Raw genomic sequence first — 16,649 nt, forward strand, 5'->3', positions numbered from 1 at the left:
GGGGGGGGGGGGAACTTTTTTGGTTAATCATCCTACAAAAAGTAGTTGTCAATATGACACTTGTTCTAACAAGAATGCATGAAAAATAACATTTTTTGTTACTCTATATTTTTAGAGCAGCATTCCATAAAATATATTATTTCCTACTTATGGAAGAATTGTCTAGGTAGGATTCAATACATTGTACAGAATACATTGTATTTGGTCTCCATATACAACATCAGGAATTTCCAAATGAAATTCCAAATGAACGAGAAAAGGAAAGGCAACTTTGCTGTAAGATCTCTTCAGAAATCTTACAGAAATGTAAAATTATGCAACATGTAAATTCAGATAAGACCTTCAAAATACATTATTTCTTTACTGTAGCATTACTCACTACTTGAAGGGCAAAGATGGTAAATATACCAACAATAAAAATGTTTATACAAAAAAAAAAGTTCAATTGTATTCCTAAGAGACTGTAATCTTGTCTTGCATAGTGATCTTGGAGACCTATGGTCTTACGTAACGCAGTATCAGGATACAGGCTTCCCTCGCTTTATGCAGGTTCTGTATGTGCAAATTCGCTCTTATGTGATGACCCTTTTTATATAAGAAATTTGTTATATGCAAGATAAATTCACTCCTATGAGATTGGTGTGGTGGGAGCCTGCAGTCAACTGCTTTGTGCGGCGCGTTTTGGGAGTGACGCCCACCAAAATATAGTCTCCTGTGTGGATCTGTGCTCCTTGCTGGTTGTCTGCGACACGTGTTTATGTAGTTGCTGTCCTCATTATGATAATGCCCTGTGCTTGCGCGCACTGTTGGCGAGTACTGAAATTGTCTTGTAAAAGTGGTAGAAATGGGCCTGGGAGTCGGTACGGTTGACGTCCTGGAACATATCCCTGTTTGTTACATTGTGAAGTGGGTTCCCTTTATGTGGATTCGAGTTATGTAGGAATGCATGTACAGCATAAAGTGAGGGAAACCCGTACCCCAAATGCTTTGTAGACACCATTACATCATCGCTGCAGTGCCCCCTCTAAGTAGGTGCCCCACTCACCCACCCCTAGTTACATTACTAGCAGATGAATAGCACTAGACCTGCTTTTCAGATAAGGTAATAGTGGCAAAGTCAGAGGCAGTCAGGAAGAGTTCTTCTAACCACTGGACTACATTTTCTCCCTAATTAAGTTTCATGATGGATTAGTTAAATCCTTTACTTGCTACTTTGGGTGTGCATGCATGAATCAGACTCCTTAGTTTCCCTTTCAAAGGCAGTGAAACGTTAGGATTTTTTTTTTTTTAAGGGACTCAGATGCAAAAATTTACCTAAGCTGGACCCTGTAATACTCTCTCTGTTTGTATTCATTCACACACACACTTTATATATATAAATCTGGAAGATATTGGTCAAGGTGAAGAAATTCCCTTACTCTGGGAACAACTTGGGTTCACTTTGAGCCTGTCTACATACTTCAGCCCACCAGCTCCAACTCAATACAAGCCATATAGGGAGAGGTAGTTAGCCATCTTAGTCTGAAGTCACACAGAAGACAAGGCAGAGTTGCATCTTGTAGATTAACTATGTCTGAGATGCATAACAATCTCTGAATTAGTTAATCTATAAGGTACAACTCTGCGCTGCCACCAACCATGTAGACCGGGGCGGGCAATTATTTCGGATGGAGGGCCACTTACTGAGTTTTGGCAAGCCATTGAAGGCCGCATGACAGGCAGGCAGGCAGGGGCAACTAAATATTAATTTTCTAAATTTTTTAGGGGCCTCATGGGCCAGATAGAATGGCCTGGCAGGCCGCATCCAGCCCGCGGGCCACATTTTGCCCACCCTGATGTAGACAGTACTACGAGCCCTGACCTCTCAAAGCAGCTCTCAGCTGCCACTACAATATCTTTATGAACAGCTACAAATTGGAAAATTAATGTTCTGATAAAGAAAAACAATAAAGAGCCTATATACATGAAAATATTCTCCTTCATCATATAATCGCCAGCTGCTCACAGAAGGAAGCATTGTTATTGGAAGCAATATGCTATTTCATGCCTTTTTCTCAGGACTTAAAACTATCACACAGCCAAAGAAAGGGTGGCTGAAGCATGCACACTCTGCCCTCCCTTATCCTTTAAGACATAAAAATTCAGTATTAAAATCAAATTTAAACAACTTCAAATGCTCAGCTGAATATTACGGAACAAGGGTTTAAAGCATCACACTTCCATTCACTTTAACAGGGAGCATCATCCCAGGAGAAATTACTTCATTTTCCTTAATCTGGTTCATGATATTCCCATTTTGTTATGTCAACATTAGTCAAAGTGGCTGGTGCACTAGGCTGACTCCTGCATGCTGATGGAATACAAAAAACTAGCAGTAGGTCACAACGGTGGAGACAGACGGGATCTGCCCACAATTTCTCCTCCTTGTTTAGACCCCACAGTAAGGCCAACTTCCATTGCATTATGATCTATGCACCTACAACCGTGTATCCTGCACACTGTTCAGCATCAAATATTTTTTTAAACATAGCAGCCTCTGATTTTAAATCCCTCAATTCCAGAATGGGAGGTATTCAATTTAAGGCCCTTCAGGCCAAATTTGACAAGAAGCTGAACACTCACTGACTTCAGTAAGAGAAGCAGCAGTCACTTTTCTCAATGGCTCCTGCCTCCCAAAATTTAAACTAGAACTGGATTGGTACCACACTCTTGCAGGTATTTGCCGTGTAGTGCTCTACACTAAATAACAACTTACCGTTACTGCTATATTCTGCTTATATTATCAAACACCTAAAACAGGAGGGAATGGGCAGTCCTATAACACCCGATTCATTGACATTACTCTTGAGTTAACAACTGTATTAATTTGGAATGATTCTGCATGACAGGAACAAAAGAGGACATGGCTGGTCTCTTTGGTACCAGTATTAAAGGACATGCATTTAAAACGGTGTGACCATTTTAATAAGGAAGCTTTCCTTCCTCTGAAGCATTTTTGTCTTCTCTGTGACAGCATAATGCAGCTTATCCTCTATCCTCAGCAGTTCTATTTTTATAAATATGACTCACCTTAGGACTGCTTCTGAGTCACTGTTGCTCCTCCACCTTCTCGATAACAAAAAAACGTAGCAAAATAAAATGGAAATAATGGCCCATTCCTAACACTCATCCCAGAACACTGGAAAATGGGCGTTTCAGTGATTTGATCAGAAGTAGACAGGGAGAGAAACTACAGGCCCCAATAACCTCTCCTTGTGACTTTTCTGTTGCCCCATCCCTAATATTGGTGCAATACACAGAAACTGGAAAAGCCAAATCCTGATCTCCGTGCATTGCAGCTGTTTCAGAGGCATCTCCAAAGGTCAGGCAAGTAGAACAGTTATTTCTTTTACTATGGTCTCAAAAGTGTTCCTTTTTTTTTTTATTGCTGCCTTTTTATTGAAGACATTCACTTAAAAGAAAAAAAAGATGGCAAGAAAGGCAGTGAAGCTTGGCGGGAGACCTGGAGAGACATGTCCCAAGAGAGCTCCCATGTAAAGTCCGGAAAATGCAACATCTAATCTACTTTGGTACTCCGTGGACTGTGAAGGATACAAGTATTTTGCAGATGGTGATCCTGATATGAAGGATGACTAAAAACCTCTCCAGATTCAGTCTTCCTCGTATACCTAAAAGGAGGGGAAGAGAACAAAGCTCCCTTGCCTCTCCACTCACATTACTCTCATTTAGATACCTCCTAGCTGCCTCTTCTCTCTCTTCTTGAATCTAGGAAAAAGGTGGCCCCCTCCCTACACATTGCATTTATGCCGTGATTAACAATCAGCTGATTGTTGGCCGGACAGGGACTGTAACGTGGCTGGTTCTAGACCGCTGTGCTGTCCTCCGGTGGAGCTAACTATCAGCTGGTTGTCAGCACCTGGCTCTCAATTTGCTGATATAGGGGGAGCCCAAGTATGGCACAATTCAGATCTGATCCCCAATCTCAAAGTCATGCATTCTGCCAGCATTGCCCTTATCTAGTCAGCTGCTGATGGTTGGGTTCTGGGATCAGATCCCATCACGCCCTTAAATAAATGTCTCAGTGGCCTAAGATTTCCCTGCTTTGTCAGGGGAAAACGTTCTCAAGTCTGCCTCATCACGGGACTAAAGGGAGTCAAATTATTTTTCATCAGCACTTTCCCCACACCGTTTACCTATTAGCTATAAAAATCACCTTGATTTTTTGGGCCATAGAAGGGAACAGAAAACCAACGCACACAGGAGCTTTGCTGCAGCGAAACGAGACGTAGACACGGTGTGCTCAGGGCCCGAGGGATGGATGATCAAATCCGAGTTCCCCTTCCAGGAGGCTGAGAGGGGAGCTATAAGCAAGGACTGGGGCTAACGGTGAGAACCTCCTGGCATTACAATGTTTGGGGGACAAATTTTGTTTCTATCCAACGCTAATCACTTCCTCTTCATCCTCCTAAGAATGTCTCCATAATTATATTTTGTGTTTGGTAAAGAAAAAAAGGTAAATACTCAATTTGGTGGTGGTGACTTTCCCCACTAGTAATAATTGCTTTTGATTGTAACACAGTAGACAATTCTCTTCTCGTGTGCTCAGTGATGCCTTAGCTATTCCACTTAATTACTAGCCATAAAAAGTGGTCAAGTAATACTAGGCCTTTGCAAACCAAATGACATTTTATTCAAGTCTCATTTTTCTTGTGGGTTCTGTTCATAATTATGCATCTGTTTCCCTGCAGCCATCTTATTCATTCTCACACTCCCCCAAATAATAGAGTTCCAAGCCTATACTTTATCTTTGCAAAATCCAGTGCATGACCTATATCAACACATGCACAGCAGGACCTTTCTGTTCTCTCTTGCAACGCTGCATTCGGTCCTCTACAGCAATTTTATATATTTAGCATATATACAGTTTAACGGGGGTGGTAATCAGGGTCGACTTGGTTTTGAGTAAATACAGTTGCCATTATAGTTGTAAACATCCGTAAAGGGAGTCTCATGTGGACAGCTCATGCTAGGCACCACATACAGAACAAAACTTAAGTCAGCATATGCACCTTGTTTCATAAGGGCAGGGCTGCCCAGCAGTTCCCTTCTCTCCCCCCACTCCACTTTGTGGAAAAGGGGCAGATGAAGAAATACTCTCAAATCACTAGGCTAGGAGAGTCCCAAGGCATGCTCCTGCCCACCTTGGACTCTCTTTATCAGCTGGGGAAGTCATTTAATTAAACCTCATGCCATACTTCTTCTGATGGCTCAAGGACCACAACAGATTACATGCCCTATCTGCATTTGATTTTAGCAGGCAAGCCCTGGGAAAGAGAATTGACTCTGCCTTTCTTCACTTAATAAATTTTGCTCTGCTGCCTAATTAGGCTATGCTAACTAATCCACTCCATTGCTTGTAGAGAAAAGAACGCAGCAAATGTTAAGTTTGGGGCTCAAAAAGCTACAAATGATTCCCTTTTACAAGGAATGGTCTTCTTGCCCCCAGCTTGCTCATCAGATGCTCATGTCCAGGACCATGCTTTCTATAAAAATGAGGCTGCTTCTTTACGACCTACAAACAGCCAGGAGAGGCGGTAAGGAGGCGGAAGAAATACAAAGGGCAAAAAAGCAGGGCACAACTGTGCAAACCTTTACTCACAAAGCTCATCCCAGTGATTCAGTTGGAATCATTCTCAGGAGAAATACTTTTCAGTATTAGGCCCTTGACTGATATTTAAACCAAGCATGGGATATTTAGTAGCTCTGGTCCTGGAATGACTTAGGCAGATGCTTAAAACATAAGAACTGCCATTTACTGGGTCAAACCATAGGTCTATCTTGCCCAGTATCCTGGGCCGCACTGTGGCAGAGAGTAGATGCTGAAAAGGAGAGTGAATTGGGCTTTTTCCACTGTTCCTCTCTCACTTGCAGCCTCCAGCATTTAAGGTCTAGGAAACTCTGATTCACAGGCTGTTCCCCCAATTCCCATACTCAGTAACTACTGATGCTCCTTTCCTCCAAGAATCTGTGCAGTCCCTTTTTGAATCTGGCTAAACTGTCAGCTTCCACAACATCTGGGGGCAATGACCTGCACACTTCATTTACATGCTGCGTGAAAAATAACTTGCTAGTTTTAAGCTACCTACCTAATAGTTTCATTTTATGGCTACTGCTTGTATTGCGAGAGAATATGTAATAAATCTCTGTTTACTTTCTCTTTGTCATTTAAGCACTGGAGTACTCTCCTATCAAGTTCAGTGAAACTACCCCGAGTTAAGTATAGGTTTTGCAGGATTAGGACTTGGATTTATGTTTTCCCACCAGCTTGGGAGGATTTGATTAGTTTCAGGAATTCTACTGTAAAAAAATGCTGCACCGTGCACCAGTTTCTCCACTGGTCCCCCCTAAACTAGGGGTGGCTAACCTGAGGCATGGGCGCCACAAGTGTCACAGGCAGCCCCTCCGTGGCATGTGGCAGACTGGGGAGGAGACAGGCACCACAGAAAAAAGCAGACAGAAGAAACCAGAGCATCAGATCAGGCAGGAGAAATGGGCTGGAGTGGTACTCAAGGAGGGTGCAGAGCTAACTTCCGGCATGCCTGACAAAAAGGTTGGCCCACATTGCTCTAAACCGGGGCGCGCAATTATTTTGGGCAGAGGGCCGCTTACTGAGTTTTGCCAAGCCATCGAGGGCCACATGACACAGGCAGCCCAGGGCAGATGAATATTAATTTTCTAAAATTTTTAGGGGTCCCGCAGGCCAGACAGAATGACCTGTTGGGCCGCATTTTGCCCACCCCTGCTCTAAACCACGGTTGACAAATAAGCAAATAATAATTGCCCGATCTGGCTTTTTTTCCCCTCAAAACTTGGCAGCAGGGATGAGACTACAAACTCTCTCTCAATGGAAGCAGAAGACACCAAGGACAAAGGTCTGATTTTCAGTGGTTTTTAAACTCGCCTGACTATCATTTAAGATTGGAAAGAAGCTCTTTTAAATGCCCACACAGCAATGCCCTAATTAGATTTTTTTCACTTGTAAAATAGTCTCTTCATTTCCAATCTTCCCAACTAAAGATAAATAGGTACATTTTTGGACCCCGTACATTTTCTTGACATCTTTGTAAAGCTAGAATAGAAAAACACATTTTTTTTTTTAACCACACAGGACCAGGGAGGTTATCATTTCTCAAAACTTTTTAAAGAAAAGATCATTTGTCTATTTAAAGCCAAGTATCCTTCAAAATTTGAAATACAAGTCAGAAATCATGATCTAATTAACCACTTCCCTGGAATCTTAAAGGACAGAAACAATTTGCTAGCAGTGAGCATGACTGACTGAAAATCAACCTAGTACAGAACAATCAAGGCCCCACAGACCCATTCAGGACCCTCATGGAAGGCATAAATTAGGCTTAATTGGTATGCAAGGCCTCCTTCAGGAAGATGAACTGCATTGCTTGTGAATACCTTCCTTTAACATTACAGCATGTTGCACCATGTGCTGGTCAGATCCAGGATTGAAAAACACTTCCTGGGGGAAAAAAAAAGGGGGCTTCTTTGAACTGCAGCATGACTCTGAAAAACAAGTGCATGTGAATGGCACCTTCCTGCTGCAAGCTCATCACTATCCAGCATCAGATCGGCTTGCTTTAGTGACAAAAACAAGTCAAAGCCTTTTTAGTCATCTTGTGCATCAAAAGGACTGCACACTAGGCTTCAATTTAAGCCCACTGAGAACTGCGTGGCAGTGGCATGACTGCACCAGTGACTGAGGGAGGATTTTAAATGCAACAAGTCTGGCTTGGTCCACAGAAGCTTTATTACTGCTGAGCGCACAAGTTGGACAGGAAGCCTGCTTTTCAAGGCTGCCATTTGCACAAGGGGGAAAATAAAAGATCTTTTTTGGGTTTTGGCGGGGGGGGGGTGTTACTTGCACACTGGGCACATTACAACAGACATGTAGTTTGCATAAGGGATTTACAGGTAGGAATATTATTTGGGAACCCAGAGAAGTGTGCATGCATGTATTATCTAAATCAGTATAACTGCAACTGATGAGCTGTTGGATAGCAGAACCCAGTTTGGCTCCAGGTCACCTGTGTTCACCTTTTCTTCTCATGCATTACAAGTAGTCCAAAACTCAATAGCATTTGGAATCATTTTCAAAAAGTATAAGGTTGCTCCTGCTGTAATGAATATTACAAAACATGATGGGCGCCAGCCATCAATGCTGCCTCTGCTAACAAACCCAACACCATGAGTATCGCCGTTAACCGGGGAGAGGGCTAACTGGACTCTGCTGACTCGCTAAGGCAAGCAGTTCATTAGCCCTCCCAGATCAGATAGAGGAGCGTTTCTTGGGAGAAAGGATGTGGGCTGGGCAGGGTTTGGGAGGAACAGCCATGCCTGAGGAAGTAGGTACAAGCCAGGTTTTATGTCAATAAAGCCAAACCCCAAGGGAAGAGGGAAACTTAGACTCACTTGATGAGAAGACCTGCATTTAGGAGGAAGACGCTGATAAAGGAGATTCACTTCTATTCAATAAAATACTTGCATATGAAGGATGTTAATTTTGTATCTAAATTTTGAGAAAGGCAGAGTACAGAGACCACAAACCACTACCAAAAATCTCAAGGCACTTAAAGTATCAAAAATATACAAATTACCATATTATCTTGCATGAAAGAAACACTGGTTTTAAGGAACCAGCTGCTGGTAATTGAGCTTTGCATTATAAGTGAGGAAACATGGTAACAGCAGTTGCCACCAAGTGAAAGCAATTCTGCACCCATTCCACAGGGAACAGAATAATGAGCAGGCTCAGCTCCCTACCTGCTACTTCTCAGTTACTTACTGCCAAGAAAGATCTTTTTTTGGTCTTTATTCTGCATTTAAAAAACAGGAGCATCTTATCCCCGGAGCATATTGTATTCAGGAAAATTTGGTACATGTGGACCCATCACAGAATTCAGTGCAGAAAGCTAAAAACAGGAGAGTCTGCAATATTTTTTTTTTCAATTTTGACATGGAAACCATCTGATTTGCCATCCACAGAGAATAGGCCCATCGCAACACAGAGGAACAATATTAATAAACCGCCAGCGCCTGGCTTTGAAAAACAGCAGCCTGGGGAAGCTGAAGCACCTCCAAATAGCTTTCAGGTCCAACCAAGCAAGCAAAATAATTTTCAGAGTATTTTATTTGCTAAGACATGTGACCTATTTTAGGCTTCACTCTGGTTTGATTATAATTAATGGTAATTTGTACAGGTTTCAATTTAATACATGAACTAACTCAATGAAGATGGAAAGCTGGGTGATTTCTTAAGCTTTTCCATTTATCTTAAAAGCTGTTTTCTGATGTTTTAAAAGTTGAAACACTAAAATAAAATCTATACTGTATGTCAGGTCTATGTATTGTTCCTCTGTCAGATAAGCTCTCCATCGCTCCCTGAGCTCTGAGACAGAAATCAGGGATAAGAGCTTTGAAGAGACTGTCATGCTGGGGAAACCTGAAACAAAAACAAAAACAGGATTTTTGAGTCTCACGAAATCTGCATTCCTCTTGAAGAAATACGGGGTTTTAATTGTTTTCTTTGACACAGCCCAGCTTTCCCTTTAAGCCTGATACTGAACCATGGTGATATTTTAGGCGGTGGATTGCTTTTTAATCTGTTATCAACCAGTCTGCTGACAGCACTGTATGACAAGATAATGCAAGAATTATGTAGGCAATGCATTAATAAAAGAAAAAATATATATTCTATTTGGTTACTACTCACTTATGGGTTGCACACTCCCAGCTCCTGCAGACTAAGCTGACAGTACACTCTAGGGCTCCTTGCATTCCTCCATTCTCCCCACAAGCTCTCTGCAGGGCTCCCTTTCATCCTCACCCAGCATTTCAGACTTCCTAAAAAAAAAAAATGTTCTGGGAACACCTCCATTTCCTATTCTTGCATCTCCCATTCTGGACCCCCATCAAGGGCTCTACCCCTCTATTCCACTTACGCCAGGGGTTCTGTGGGCTTCCTATCCCACACTCCCCACAGTTATTTGTCATATACTGTCTGACACAGACTTTCACAGTGTCAGCATCCGGGACCCGGGTTTTCTGTTCGCCGTGGAAAAAACACAGTAGGACCCAGATTTTCTCCTTTTAAGAAGAAAAACCCAGATCTTCTCCTTTTAAAGAGAAAAAACACAGGAAACAATGGGTTTCCCCTTGCAGGCTGGCAGAGTTCCAGCCTGCAAGGGGCTTGGGGGAGCAGGAGGTGATCATCAGGAGGCACCATGTGTACGTGCTCACGTACACATGCACATGGCCACCTGGCAGCCTGGAGAGCAGCTCTCCACAGGTAAGACTGGCACAGGGGAGTGGGGGGAATATAGGCCCCCCATAGTGGGGGGGGGGAGGGAGTTGGTCTGGGCTGGACCTGGGGCTGCTACCCAGCTGGGGCAGTGTGGGGCCCAGGGCCAGAAAGCGTAGCTGCAGAATGGAGCTGCAGGCAGCTCATCCACCAGGGTGGGGGGGGCACATGCCCCCCAGATCTGTGCGTGGGGCGAGGGTGGGCTGCAAGCGTAAATATAACAATAAAATATTGTGTTCAGCTGATATATACGAATGCAGTTTCATTTTAATCACAGAAAAACATAGATTTTGCAGTTTTTAAATCAGAGAATTTGTGGGGTTTTTCATCCGAGAAAACCCAGATCCTTGGTCATCATGTAAAAACTTTATGGGGAGGATGGGGAGAGCTGTGATAGGAGTACCAGCTGGAAGGCATTCACAGGTGCCATTAAACAGCTCTTTGATCTCTACACAATTAGAGATACTCAAAGCTGTAGCTTGGCTAAAAATGCATGTCAGGGGCTCTGCATGTTGCGTTTCCCCTTTTATTTTTCCAACTTTTACCAAAATCAGTAGGGTACTCCCTACTGATGACTAGGAAGATGGGACTAGAAGAGGTCTCCTGGGCAACTGATACCGGTTCCTTGCGTGTACAGACATTTACCACATTCCTCAAAATCACCGTGCAAACCCTTATGCATATTTACAAAGCACTAAACCAAAAAACCCCAATACACTGCACCAGATCATAGGTAAAGAAGGGGAGACACAGGCATTGCCAATGCCCTGCCAGTGCAATGACAAAGATGGCACTGGTCCATATATAAGGTTCCTAAGAAATGAACCATGCCCCATGCTTGGGGGCAAAAGCCTTAACAGTATGTGCCCATCTGGCCACCAGTATGACTATGACTATGAGCAGAGAAACAACCTCTGAGCAAGGAACCTCTGAGTTTTCTAAACACTGGCAGAAGACCTGTCTCCCCTCCTTGCTCCCACCCTTTACTGTGACTCATATCCCAGCACTTCAGAGGAACATAAAAAAATATCAGGAAGCCAACAGTATTCATGGAGGGGGAGATCCTTCCTGGCCCCTGCAGGCAATAAGCAAAACGTTTGGAGCATGGCATTGCCAGGCACCTTCCACAATGCAAGCACGTTATCTCCACAGCCCAACGCTGGAGTTGCAATGTCCTGTTTCCAGATATCTCCCACACTGACTGCTGAAACAAGAATTCCCTGTCTTATCATACCATCCCTTTCATAAACTTACTCAGCTCAGTCTTAAAGTGATCCAGGTTCTTTGCCCCAGCTACTTCACTCAGAAGATCATTCCAGAACTTCACTTCTCTGCCGTTAAAAAACTTTGTTCTAATTTCCAAACTAAATTCTCCTTTAACCAGTTTGCAGCTATGTGATCTTGTGCTGGTGCTGTTCCTTGGTCTAAACAGCTCTTTCCCTTCTCCAGCACTCAGCCCTCTACGTATTTGGTAAAAAGAATTCCTTTCTCTACTGCTCTCTGTTTTGTTAAGCTAATTGGGATAAGCTCTCAAATCTTCATTCATAAGAGAAGGTCCCCATTCCCTTAATCACCTGACTGGTCCTTCTTTGTACCTATTATAGTAAGTCAGAGGTGAACAACCCCCAGGCATGTATGCCAGAGCATGGCACGTGAAGGCATTTTGCTTGGCATGCATGCCTCATGGTGGACGGCAGGGAAGAGGCCAGGGCTGCACTGCTACAACAAGGATCAGGCCCCTCACAGCTCTCCCACTGTCTGTCTGGAGGCACGTGTGCACCCGCTGCCAGTAAAACTGGGTTGGGGCTCTACAGACCTTGGTGCAGCTGCTTGCAGCCTCCCTGCCAACTGCTGTGAGCAGCCCGGGATCTGTGGCGGGCAGCAGGGGCTTGCCCAGAGCCCAGGCCAGCAGTGGCAGGCAGCTGGGGACCTGCAAGCAGCTGCACTGGGGTCTGTGGAACCCCAACCCGGCTTGTTGCTGGCGGCAGGTGCACGTGCACCTGGGGTGGACAACGGGGGAGCCACGGGGGCCCTTGTTGTGGTAGTGCAGCCTTGGCCCCTTTCCCACTGTCCATCCATGCACCTGCTGCTCGCAATGAGCCAGGCCAGAGCTCTGCGGACCCTGGGGCAGCTGCTGGCTAGGCTGTGCTGCCACAACAAGGGTCAGGCTGGGCCGCTCGTGGCTCCCCCACAATCCACCCTGGCATGCCAACATCTTCCACATAGAGATTGTGGGTGTTTTTGGTACCCTTCGCAAAAATGTTGCTGACCTCCTTTTTAAATTCATCATTTTTGAACACCAGTGCCCAGAACTGTACACAATAACCTAAATTGGGTCTTACCACTTAGTATTTCTGAGTCCCTATTGAATACAGTACAACCTTCCTACAAGTGCATTAGCTTCTTTCCTATGCATATCGTACTGGCTTCTCATGGTTATCTTACAATTCAACAATAAACTCAGGTCCCTCTCCGTTGTTTCCAGTTTGCATCTTCCTCTTAGAGCCAAAGTACTTCCGATTGTTCCCTAAATACATGATTTTGCATTCATACTGTTAAATGACAGAACACTACAGAACAAACAAAGGATGTAACATTATTCTAACAGAAGAGAGATAACAGAAGCAATATGAAATCATCTTGACTTGAAGTTTCTTTTTCTGATTTTGTTAACTTGGTAGCAGGAACAGCCCCTGACAGCTGAGAAATTATAGATGGCAAATCAGGAACAACTGGAAGAAAGAGGATAATGAACACATGCAATGTTTTCCAACTGGGATGAGAGACCTGACATACTCTAAGATCATGTTTGTACTTGAATCTAGATGTGGAGTTTGTAGATCACTTAGCATGGATACACAACTGTTAAAGGAATAGCGCAACACCCACCACATTGTTATCCTGCAGTTATTTTGACATGAATCATTATGGCCGTATGGGAAAGGTGATGTTTTAAGCACTCCAAGGCCTGGTCAGACAATCATGTTACTACACTTCTGGATTTCTGGGATATTTCGGGCAGTCCTGCAGTACTCCTACGAGCTAGCAATAGAATTCTTGGGCTTTGCTCCAATACATAACTCCTATAATTCCTTTTATTTCACCCCATCATCCCCAAGGGTTTTACAACCCAGATCTACTTCCACCAAGTGACCAGACAAGATACGAGGAAAAACACTGGCAAGTGTCCTGATTTCCTTGATGATTTAATGTAAACAACCTACTTCTAACCGTTGGGCAATGTTTTCAGAGCCGTGGTGGAAAGAGTGCAGCCTTTGGGGGACTGAAACTTCAACTGCAGGTAGGCAGCCATAAGACTGGAAGCAAGTTGCAACTGATGATTAGCAACTGAGAGTGTAGCCACAAAGAGGGTTAAGAGTTTCAGGAGCAGAGCATGAGATAGAGGGATAGCTGCGGTGCTCAGGAAGAAGCACAGAGCCTGGGTTGTCGTCCCAGATGCTGAAGACAGACCACAAGTTTACCTGTCTGCTTGTTTGTCGTCTGCACACTTGTTTTATGTCTGTGTGACAAGTTTGCCCCATGAAAATAAACTGGCTGGAAAACCCAGAACACAATGCTAACTGGCCTTGAGAAGGAAGCTGGGCGAGTGACCCACTCACCCATGGCAATAACAACACTCAAGGAGGAGGCTGGAATCAAGCGGACACTTCTCCTTCACCTTTTCCTAAAGCAGATGCACTCAGCAGTGCTGATTTTGGGTTCTCCCAACCATCAGTGGCTGATGGGGTCAGAAACCTGAGATGACCGTGGAGCAACAGCCAAACTTCAGGATGTCAAACGGACCTTTTCCAGAACTCTGTATGAAGTTTGCCGCAGACCCACCCACATGAGAGGTCCACTCAGCCTGGCTCCTAGGGAATGAGGCAGCAGATGTGTAACACAGCTGGCTTGGGGTGGGAACGCTTCTATACCTACTTTGCTGCAGGTAAAGCTCATCCTGTACTCCAATTAACCTGCTTCCAATGTAGGTTTAATAATGCCCATTAAAATGTCTGATGACTTGCACAGAAAGATCTGTTTGTAGACACAGGGGAATTTAACACAAAGTCAGTCAAGTCAGTTCATAACAAATTTCAAGAGTAAGGAAGCCCTAAGAGAGGATTCAAGTGAGAAGTAGTGTCAAACAAGAACAGCGGCATTACTGGATGTGTCCCACTTCTCACTTGTCTTCCCCTCCCCTCTTTTTCCTTGCAGCCGTTCCTAACAGCTGGACGGCAGGACTGATCACTTCTACAGTGCTCTGGGCTACAGTCTCAGAGCACCATCTGGCCAGCTTCTGTTCTCTGTTCCCAGGTCATTTAATTCAGCCACAGTAGCACATGTGGCCTAGCCTAATGATGCCACCATGAAGCATTCACTACCGTCTACCCAAAAAAATGCATTACCTCCTCAGTACAGGAAACAAGGAGGGTAGGAGGGTGAAGGGTAATGGAAAGAAAAAATACCCCAAAAGCAAATACAGAGGAGTACCGAAGGAAGTAAAACGGTAAAGGAAGAGGCAGGAACTAAAGGGTAACAAACTATTGGACGCAGTAAGGGGTGGGGAGAGATAGAGGAGGGGGAGGTGTTCTTCCGTCACTCTTAGAAGTTCAAATCAAGACTTAGGCAGGCACGGTTCTTTGAGTAGATGCGATATCTTTTATTAGACCAACAGTTAGTCTAATAAATGATATCGCATCTACTCAAAGAACCGTGCCTACCTATGTCCTTAGACCAACACGGCTACAAACAAAACCCCAAATCGAGACTTGTCTTTCCAAAAGAAATATTCTAGATTTAGCCAGATATTATGGCCCATGTTATGCAGAAGATCAGATATGAAGATTTAAAAGGAACTGACATTTAAAAAAAAAAAAAACCCTATGAAAGAGAATGAGCCTAGGGTCCTCCATCCTGTGAAATACTGAAACCGAGACCCCAGGGGAACAAAAAGTTGGGACACGCATCTCTGATGGATGCTTTTCCAGAGTAATATTCTGGAAGCAGGCATACTCCATGACGGTGCACTGGATATATGGAAAATATGCCATTCAAAGGGAATGAAAAATAGGTTGGAAGGGGTTGTTTTGTAACGTGTACGTTCATCTTTGTTGGCTGCTAGAGGTTCAGGCCTTTAATTCCATCAAAAGTTGTTCTTTACGTCTCAGAACAGTTTTAAAAGGTGCTAAAAACAAGCTTAAAATGATGGGCCTGTTTGCTGAAGAAGGTCAAATCTCTCTTCTGTAAGATGCTACTGGGTTTTTCTGAAATGGAATATCAATCATTTACAGGCAGGGGAAGAAATGGTAGCATAAACCAGATTTTTATCACCTTTTTCTAATCTACATTCTTATTTGCAATTTGTGTTGTTTTGGTGGCAGCCTTTTCAGATGCTGTATATTTTACCACGTGAAATTATAAATCAGAAGGACTAAACTTGTCCCTCTAGAAAGCTGCTGGATTTGTGTTTCTTCCTAAGTATTTTCGTCAAACCAAGAAGCCGGTTTTAAGATTTTGTTAGTAAAGCATAATGTCAGTTGACAAGATCAACTGTTAAGGAAGAGGAGAGGCTTTTGGCATAGGTCTCCTTTTGGAAAAAAAGCACCCAGTGAAGACAGGGATGATTAAAAAGCTGCCATAACACTGAACCCTGTTATAGTAAGCATAGATTTAGCTTTCAGACAGTTTAACAGGCAAATGCTGCCTGTATTGAATCACAGCTACCCCCACTTCTTACCTGGAATGAGAGCAAATGATTTTCTCTCACAAATATTCCCAACTCTTTTTTAAAAATGTAATTGTCTACTCACAAAAATCAGAAGCCTTCACTGGCGTATTTTTTCTACAATTTGGAGGTCTACCCATCTAGTAGCTGCTGAGATCTTACATATTTCAGACAGCCGTCTTGTAGAAAAGTGGTAGTGCCACTCGTTCTCAAACATGAGGTAGGGCGTTCTTCGGAGATACCGCAGAAAAAATCATATGTCCTTTGAAACCAAACCGGATGTGTGGTTTTTAATGATTTTTATGCTTCTGATTTTGCTCAACCAAAATGCAAGCCATACTAACCACATTGCTAGTCTTGTGGCTAAAGGATGCAACACAGATTCATCTTCATAAACATCTCTGCAGAAAATAAATGCAATAAGCCAGTGATTATCAACCAGGATGCCTTGAGATCCTTTCAAGCGTGGTACACACCGAGTTCTTTTCTGGGTTCTCTGCAACAGAAAAACTGCTCTATTATTTTTTCTGCATTCTTAAAAAAAAAAAAAAA

General features: G+C 43.5%; 1 protein-coding gene across 3 annotated transcripts in view; it reads right to left on the minus strand.

Annotated features, from left to right (window-relative positions):
• Window positions 1-16,649, minus strand: part of ARHGAP32 (Rho GTPase activating protein 32) — a 597,177-nt gene that overhangs the window by 453,987 nt on the left and 126,541 nt on the right. The gene's annotated exons all lie outside the window — the stretch shown is intronic.

Source organism: Gavialis gangeticus, unplaced genomic scaffold, assembly GCF_001723915.1.
Source record: "Gavialis gangeticus isolate Ggan-Ray unplaced genomic scaffold, GavGan_comp1, whole genome shotgun sequence".
In the NCBI taxonomy this organism is placed as follows: Eukaryota; Metazoa; Chordata; order Crocodylia; family Gavialidae; genus Gavialis; species Gavialis gangeticus.